This window comes from Sander lucioperca, chromosome 24, assembly GCF_008315115.2.
Source record: "Sander lucioperca isolate FBNREF2018 chromosome 24, SLUC_FBN_1.2, whole genome shotgun sequence".
NCBI lineage: Eukaryota > Metazoa > Chordata > Actinopteri > Perciformes > Percidae > Sander > Sander lucioperca.
In genome coordinates, this window is record NC_050196.1 from 16,970,163 (window position 1) to 16,980,162 (window position 10,000).

Here is a 10,000-nt window from a genome sequence, read left to right on the forward strand (position 1 = left end):
TCACGCATGGACCTCTACAGGCTACATCTATATTTTAGAGAGGGTTTTAAAATAGTTTCTTGCATTAAAAACACTCTTAATATCAGCTGCAGCCATCCAGGCTCCAAGAAAACTTGTGTTCAACGCTGTAAAATAATCTCAGAGGCGTTCAAAGACATGAAACAAATAAAAAGCTAACTGTAGCTTCTGAGCTTAGCTGAGCATAACGATTGGACACTTAATATATTTTAAAACTCCACAACATCAGAGAGAAAGAAAGAAAACATTTCATTACTAAGTTTCTGTAACCCAAACAGCAGAAATGTCTTTATTTCAGCTCATCTTTCAGGATAATTCTGCTCTTATTTTGGTAGGGTTGTACATCATTCTGCTCTTATTTTGGTAGGGTTGTCCTTCATTCTGCTCTTATTTTGGTAGGGTTGTCTATCATTCTGCTCTTATTTTGGTAGGGTTGTCCTTCATTCTGCTCTTATTTTGGTAGGGTTGTCCATCATTCTGCTCTTATTTTGGTAGGGTTGTCCGTCATTCTGCTCTTATTTTGGTAGGGTTGTCTATCATTCTGCTCTTATTTTGGTAGGGTTGTCCTTCATTCAGCTCTTATTTTGGTGGGGTTGTCCTTCATTCAGCTCTTATTTTGGTAGGGTTGTCCTTCATTCTGCTCTTATTTTGGTAGGGTTGTCCATCATTCTGCTCTTATTTTGGTAGGGTTGTACATCATTCTGCTCTTATTTTGGTAGGGTTGTCCATCATTCTGCTCTTATTTTGGTAGGGTTGTCCATCATTCAGCTCTTATTTTGGTAGGGTTGTCCATCATTCAGCTCTTATTTTGGTAGGTTTGTCCATCATTCTGCTCTTATTTTGGTAGGTTTGTCCTTCATTCTGCTCTTATTTTGGTAGGGTTGTCCATCATTCTGCTCTTATTTTGGTAGGGTTGTCCATCATTCTGCTCTTATTTTGGTAGGGTTGTCCTTCATTCTGCTCTTATTTTGGTAGGGTTGATTATCAGTAATAACAGCATTGCACTCTTCAAGTCCAAATGTAAAACCAACCAACAAAACAAACTAAATATGCTTCTTAGAATAACGGATTGAACGGAAACCGCAGCATTTATGAAAGTTAACTGATGGTTTCTCTCTTTAATCTCTCATTTCATCCTTTGCGAACAAATAAAAAGCAAGCTGCAGCTTCTGAAAGTGTCTCTGCTGCTCACACTCCCTCCCTGCAGGGTCGGCCATATTGCTCATCCAATATTAAAGCTGCACAGCCTCGTCCTCGGGCAGAGACCCACTTCTACTAAGCCCCGTGTTCCCGTTAAATATTTCACTACTCTGGAGGTTGGAGAGAAACTCCCACACTTCTGTTATCAACTAATGGAGGAAGTTCATCAGACTTACAGGAGCTTCTTCACACAATCCTTTAAATTATGCATCATTTTTACAATCAGAGATCACCTCTTCGTGTCCAAATAATGGAGCAGAAGCTGGAGCAGAATCAAGACTTTTATTGTGAAAGGTTTATCAGCAGGGCTGCTGATTTTTCACAGGTTTTACACGGATTCTTTCGTAGTTTCTTTGACATATTCTTACCGTACGTCCACACCGCCGCCGACTTGAGCTGCAAAGAAGCTCTGGCCGCCCGGTCGAGGACGCTGGTCAGAAAGTCCGGGGAAGCTGTTTGAGGCTTTGGCCGCTCTGACGTAGTGAGAGACGTAATGACTTCCTGTATCTTTAGAAGATCAAGTCAGCCGCGGTGTGGACGGACAGTTAAGCTGATTTTCAGCTATTTTTTCGCAATTTTTCACAGGTTTTACACAGATTGTTTCGCACATTTTCCGCAGATTTTCAGCTTTTTTGTTTTCGCTATTTTTCACAAGTTTTAGGCAGATTCTTTCGCAGATTCTCTGCTTATTTTCCGCTAATTTTTCACAGGTTTTCCGCAGATTCTTTCGCCGTTTTTTTGTCAGATTCGTTCACTGATTTTCTGCAAATTTATCTGCAATTTTTCACAGGTTTTACACGGATTCTTTCACAGATTCTCCGCTTATTTTCGGCTATTTTTTCCGCAGTTTTTCACAAGTTTTAGCAGAATCTTTTCGCTAATTTTCTGCTTATTTTAGACAAATTAAAATACTAAACATAAACCTCAGGATGAACACATTTCCTCCCCAAAGAAAAACAAACGGTCCGCTAAATTCTGCAGATTTTGATTCTGAATCGCGGCTGAAAAATGTAAAAACATCCGCGGATTGCGTTTGGATCTAATTACAAGAAGTTCCTTTTTATAAACATGTTGGTCTTAGTGTTTCTATTTTTGGCTGGTTTTTATTTCTTATTTTTAACAGGTGTCTTTAGCTTCAATATTCAACCTTTTATTTAGTTTTTATAAGTATATTAAATGTTGTTTTATGTCCTTGACAATCAGTTGTAACTGTTATTATTATTCTTAAAGTTAAAGATCTGATTGTTGGGCGTGTTAACGATCAATAAAAAGTCAGATAAATATTAAAGAAGTATGTCAAAATAACTGTCAATGGAACTTCCTGCACAATAAAAGCATTAAGGCGCTGACACACCGAGCCGATAGCCGGCCGTCTGACCGTCTGGCGAGGTCGGTGACTCGAGTCTGTTCGGTGTGTCCCGTGCCGTCGTCCGTCTGAGGAGCCGTCGGCCTTCATTTGGGTCAATTTGACTTGTTGAATCGGAAGGCGGGCAGTCGGATTTAGAGCTGAAGATCTTTGCCCGAACCCGACGGGACCAGACGGGCTCGGGCCGGGCTCGGGCTTGTGCTCCGAGTTGCGCAGTAAACGAGCGGTCAGGTAAAGCGTTTGATTAGCGTGTAAACGGATGCTGAGGAGGTGAAACGGAGGCTGGAGCCTCTGGAGGACTTATTTTATTTCTTTGTTCCAACTTCCACGTGGCCGATAGCCTCCGTTAGTCATGAATACATGATGTTAAAAAATGTATAAATTACTCATTCTTGACGGAAGACAAAAGAGCTGATGTGTGCGTGCGGCGCAGTCTCTTTTTTTCTTTCTCTCCCTTTTCCGCCGAGTGGCGCCCGTGCCCGCTCGCGGCGTGAAGAGCGTGTCCGCGCTATTTTCTGACATGCGCTCTAACCACAGCTGATAGACGGCCTTTTGTTCAGTCGGGCTGTAAACGGGTTCGGGCTTTTAAAAATCTGTCAATCAAAATGTACTACTATTATGTAGTATGTACTAGTATGTATCAAAAGGGCTCGGACCTTGTCGGGCCGAACTTTTAAGGCCCGATTACAGCTCTAGTCGGATTCAATGGCCAATCTGATTGGTGGAGAGCTAACCCGGAAATGACGAGCAGGATGAGCGTGACGAACGCCTCTCAAAATCTGACAAAAATCTTCTCGATTCAGCAACTGCACAGCCAATTTCTCGCTTAAAATGTTTTCAGAAACACGTTTCGGTGAACTATTTTAGTGAAATATGAGATCGTATTCTGAACGAGCCGCCATGATGCTCGGTTTTAAAATCTGGGAGCAGCCAGACCCACGTGATGCGTTCGTCCAATCAGCTGCCGATTTGAATTTTTTAGGCGACGATACAGATTAGCGCCGCCTGCTGCTATGGAGACGTATTACGTTTCACGCACGCGCAGAACGTACTCTCAAGTCGGCGTCTCTTTGGTGTGTTCTGAGGCACTTTTTGGACCAACTCGGGGAGACTGATCAGTCCGACTGGCTTTTCTGCCGACGGTCGGCCGTCTGGTTGGTGTGTCAGAGCCTTTAAATTGATCATTCAATATCTAATAATGACATTATACTGAATGATCACTTTGTGAGCTACTAAAAAACAGTTAATTACACCCCTCCTCAAAGTTTTTTACAGCTTTTATTTAACATTTTTTGCATGCCAGCTGATATTTCGAGATCCTTTGGTGTCCTCTCTGCACTTCTCTAGAAATAAGCAAACAAAAAAAGCAAGAAAACACCTAGTTATCACCGTGTTTATCTCAGTATGACTTCATCTGCCGGGTACGAAAAAGAGAAGATAGCTCACACACAAAGAGGTCAAGAAGGTTTCTAATTATAATTAATCTTTCCTGACCTTTTTGTATGTTTAAAGCCTTGACAACCATCAAACGAAGTTTGTTTGGGATGAAAACATTGCAGCTTTTGTCATGTGGGGACCCACCCAGGAGCTAAATGTAGCTCTGGGTCCCTCGGGGCACACGACGCGTTTAAAGTTAAACATCGGCCAAAAGAAGTTGTTTAATTCATAAGTCGCTGAAGGGACTTTAAAGAGTAAATACACTTTCCTTAAGCCTAAATTAACGTCTTCAGAACACACACACACACACACACACACACAGACACACACACACACACACACACACACACACACACACACAGACACACACACACACACACACACACACACACACACACACACAGACACACACAGACACACACACACACACACACACACACACACACACACACACACACACACACACACAGCCACCCTAGCCATCTCACACACACACACACACACACACACACACACAGCCACCCTAGCCATCTCACACACAGACACACACACACACACACACACACACACACACACACACACAGCCACCCTAGCCATCTCACACACAGACACACACACACACACACACACACACACACATACACAGCCACCCTAGCATCACACACACACACACACACACACACACACACACACACACACACAGCCACCCTAGCCATCTCACACACAGACACACACACACACACACACACACACACACACACACATACACAGCCACCCTAGCATCACACACACACACACACACACACACACACACACACACACATACACAGCCACCCTAGCCATCTCACACACACACACACACACACACACACACACACACAGCCACCCTAGCCATCTCACACACACACACACACACACACACACACACACACACACACACACACACACACACACAGCCACCCTAGCCATCTCACACACACACACACACACACACACACACACACACACACACAGCCAACCTAGCCATCTCACACACACACACACACACACACACACATACATACACACACACACGCACACACACACACACACATGCATACACGCACACACACACACACACGCATCACACACACACACACACACACACACACACATACACACACACACACACGCACACACACACACACACACATGCATACACGCACACACACACACACACACACACACACACAGCCTTGTTTTGACAAAATCCAAAAACTTGCTTTTAAAAAACAGAAAACCCTTGAAATTGAGAGGATAAACCAGGGATTGCTTGGTCTTTTGTTTCCTGTTTCTTTTAAATATTTTCAGTTATTATTTCCAACATTGTAATGTCAGAATCACAGAATCAAATCTGGAGTTTCTATCAAAGGTACAAAGGGACTTTAAAGGGTTTGTATTGAGCCAAAAGTTACTCCAGAAACTCAAGCAGCGAGGCAGAAAGTTGGTGGTGATGGGGAATCCCCCGGCTCATTCCTGAGGTGTACACACAGCAAGAAAGATAAAAATCTTGTGAGCAGTGACGTAGCTCTCATTAAAATGCCCTCTGTGGCTTCCAGTGCCGGACTGCTGAATGCCCAACGGCCTGTTTCCACCGCTCGGCTTTAATTACATCGCAGCTCTGCCAAAAGCAACACGCCACGGCTTTTTAAGCAGCTCTGCATATCTGAGCCAGCCCTAAACAACAGCTCCCCAAAAACTCTTTGATCTAATGACTTTGGCATCAAGAAAGCTGCAATTATATAAAAAAACTCTTTGAAATTGTTGCATAACCAGCGAGAAATAAAAGGACCTTGTTTTTGAAATTCTTGGGATCTAAAAATAAGCGCCAGCCCGGATTCCCATGGCGATTGATTGGGAAGCGGAGTTGGTGGTGACCGCAGCGCCACAAAGCCACAAACCAGAAGTATTCCTGGGCTGCTGACTGGAGCCTCGTCTGCAGAACCGCCATCGCTACCTCTCCCGCAACCGCTGCTGCTGCTGCAATCACATCAGCTCCTCTTAATGTCAACCCCGTCCTCCTGTTCATCTGTCACCAAACCTGCCGCTTGTTCACGTTAAAGAATCAGTTCCCTTCTTTTAGTTTGTGTCCAAACTCCAAAAGCTCCTTGAAACCCGTCTTTGTGCTGCGTTTTAAGACACTCAGACTTGTAGGTTTTCATATATTAAGAACACAATACGAGATAAATATGTTTTGAAAAGGTAATTTATTAAAGTTATGCTCACTTTCAGGTTCATAATTGTATTTTGAGGTTGTACCAGAATAGGTTTACATGGTTTAATTTTCAAAAAACACCATATTTTAGTTGTTCTGCTCATTGCTGCAGCTCCTCTTTTCACCCTGTGTTCAGGTCTCTGTTTTAGCTACAGAGTGAGACCTCTCACTGCTGGAACATCTTTGTTGGCAGTTGCACATGATCAGTAGCTAGGTAAGATCACATGATCAGTAGCTAGGTAAGACCACATGCTCAGTAGCTAGGTAAGATCACATGATCAGTAGCTAGGTAAGATCACATGATCAGTAGCTAGGTAAGATCACATGCTCAGTAGCTAGGTAAGATCACATGCTCAGTAGCTAGGTAAGATCACATGCTCAGTAGCTAGGTAAGGACTACATGAGCTAGCTAGCTGTTTCTCCAACTTCAGTAGTACAAGGCAGGATTAGCCGGGAGACTTCTTCTAAACGAGGGCACACTTCCAACTTTGTGGAATACCTGCAGAACAGGGACATGGAAGTAGTTCTTTACTATTTATTTTGTAGATTAGGGTGAATTTGTGTGTGTCGTAGCAGTGTTTTGCCATTGAGAACGAGCTAGCATGCTAACGGTTAGCCCCCTAGCCCCCTCGTCTCGGCTAGTGACGTAGAAAGCCGTGCAGATTTTGACCAGCTCACCCAGAGACTGAAGGCAGGACACATTCAGAAACCGTACCTCACTCTAAACAGCATGGATGGTTTTTTTCAAAGTTTGTGTGTGTGTGGAAGCACCAGAGACACAAAATAACTCCCCAAATCCCAGAAAAAGTGTTTTTTCCTATGGGCACTTTAAAGTGCTCATATTATGCTTTTTAGCTTTTCCCCTTTCCTTTATTGTGTTATATATATATATATATATATCTTTTTGTGCTGGAACACACGTTATAATGCTCGCCTAGCTGCTAGCATGGCACGCCCTCATACTCTGCTTCTGACTGGCTAGTAGTCCTTACCTAGGTACTGTCAGCACACGCCCTCATACTCTGCTTCTGACTGGCTAGTAGTCCTTACCTAGGTACTGAGCATGTGTGACTCCCAACAAAGATGTTACAGCAGTGAGAGGTCTAGGGCTGCCACCTCTTAGTCGATTAGTCGACTAATCGGTAGTTTTGGTCTTAGTCGACTAAGATTTCTTTAGTTGAGGAGTCATTTTTTATGCTTATTCATGCTTAATTACTCATTTCCAAGAAAGTTATGAGCACATTTCTGGTAAGCACAAGATTTAAAGTGGTGCTTTTGCAGGATTAATTGTGGAGAAACTCAGTTTTACAGATGGTTCATTAACTACATTTATATTGTGCTTTTCTAGTCTTAATCACCTCTCAAAGAGCACAGCTCTGTCGATTACATCAACTAATCGATTAATCGACAAGCAATGTGCAGTACAACAAAAATATGGTGTTTTCTGACAATTAAACCACATAAACCTATTCTGGTACAACCTCAAAATACAATTATGAACCTGAAAATGAGCTGAATATGAGCACTTTAAATAAAAAGTCAAAGTAAAAGAAGTAAACAACTGTTTAGGAAGGCTGCTTCACATCCTCCTAGGCGCAGCGGCCGCAGGTTCGGCTCCGACCTGCGGCCCTTTGCTGCGTGTCATTCCCCCTCTCTCTACTCTTTCATGTCAGAAAACTGTGAAAAATGAAATATAAACCTTAAACGAACTGACAGTTTAAATCTCCTAGTTTGTAGCTAAACCACCAGAATGGTCCGTTGCGGCAGCAACAACCGCCCCCCTTGAAAGTTAAAGGGAAACTAAATGTTTGGACAGCAGCACATGGAATCCATTAAAACAGAAAGGGGGTTTGGTTGGGAAATCACCCGCAGCCACCAAAACTAATGCTGCTGCTCAGACCTCACTCACAGATCCAGAACTGACTTTATGTGTCTTTACTTGAACGGGAAAATAAATATGTTGGGTAAGAAAGTGATGAATGTTTTACAAAATACTTGTTCATCTGTGAAAGGAATCGGACTTATGAGCATGAATAGACGGGACATTGACAGTTGATGATACGCCTAAAAGAGGGATTTAGTTTCCTTGTTTCCTAAACAAAAAAATGTCCCTTAGTTTGGGTTTGATCTGATTTGTCGTTGCACTTTGATCTGACTCCTCCGTGAGAAAGATTTTGTTTAGTTTAGGCACAAAAACTACTTTGTTTTTGGTCCACTAGCCTGGTCCTACCAGACTCTGGTCCATTAGCCTGGTCCTACCAGACTCTGGTCCATTAGCCTGGTCCTACCAGACTCTGGTCCACTAGCCTGGCCCTACCAGACTCTGGTCCACTAGCCTGGTCCTACCAGACTCTGGTACACTAGCCTGGTCCTACCAGACTCTGGTCCATTAGCCTGGTCCTACCAGACTCTGGTCCATTAGCCTGGTCCTACCAGACTCTGGTCCACTAGCCTGGTCCTACCAGACTCTGGTCCACTAGCCTGGTCCTACCAGACTCTGGTACATTAGCCTGGTCCTACCAGACTCTGGTACATTATCCTGATCCTACCAGACTCTGGTCCATTAGCCTGGTCCTACCAGACTCTGGTACACTAGCCTGGTCCTACCAGACTCTGGTCCATTAGCCTGGTCCTACCAGACTCTGGTACACTAGCCTGGTCCTACCAGACTCTGGTCCATTAGCCTGGTCCTACCAGACTCTGGTACACTAGCCTGGTCCTACCAGACTCTGGTACATTATCCTGGTCCTACCAGACTCTGGTACACTAGCCTGGTCCTACCAGACTCTGGTCCACTAGCCTGGTCCTACCAGACTCTGGTCCACTAGCCTGGTCCTACCAGACTCTGGTACACTAGACTGGTCCTACCAGACTCTGGTACACTAGCCTGGTCCTACCAGACTCTGGTACATTTTGTGTTAACTTCCTTGAAGGCTGGTACTCTGTTGAAGTTTAAAACTATTGGATCTGCCCAGAGCCACTCTGGATCTGCCGTAACCAATCGCTAATGTTTGGTCGTGACGTCGGCTTAGCTTCGCTAGCGTTAGCCTTAGCTAACGTCTTGACCACTAACGGAGCGAGCTGGAAAATCAAACTGTTCCCGAACCCCGTGGGGAGGAGGACCACAACATCATGGCCACCAACACAACTCAGCAAAGATTGTTCTTGCTCGGGCTTTAACTTCTGGATATTCTGCAGCGTTGCCACAACGGACCGAATGGCTTTGCTCGCATCTTTCTCCACCGCCATTACAGAACTACAACTCAAACTAGCGCACAACCTCAACGTCATCGTTCTCAGCCACTCCCTCTGTTCTCTGATTGGACCGGTAAAGATTTGGTCGGAGAAAACCCCAAGAATATACCGCAAACCCAGACGGAGTACTGAAGGGAAATGACAATTGAGCGAAAGTACGTAGGAGGGGGCAGCCAGGCTATGTTTCAACCAAGGGGGTAAGCTTCTCCTCGGACCGCGTAGCTCCTATGGCGCCATTTTGATGCTACCAAGCCATCACCCCCCGTTAGCATCCCATTGACTGCCATTCATTTTGACGTCACTTTGACAGAGAATAACTTTACATCTGAAGAGTTTAAAGACTCTATTTGTCCATTGTTTATTTCTAAAGAAACACAACAATGTATAAAAGGCTCCATTACCTTGTAGCTCACGTTATGGCTCCGTAGCAGACGTTTTTATAAAAATAGGCTAACGATTGGGTCATAACC

At 44.1% G+C, this 10,000-nt stretch overlaps 1 protein-coding gene across 9 annotated transcripts in view; it reads left to right on the top strand.

Moving 5' to 3' along the window:
• The window catches only part of agap1 (ArfGAP with GTPase domain, ankyrin repeat and PH domain 1), a 258,806-nt gene that overhangs the window by 114,034 nt on the left and 134,772 nt on the right, over positions 1-10,000 (top strand). The gene's annotated exons all lie outside the window — the stretch shown is intronic.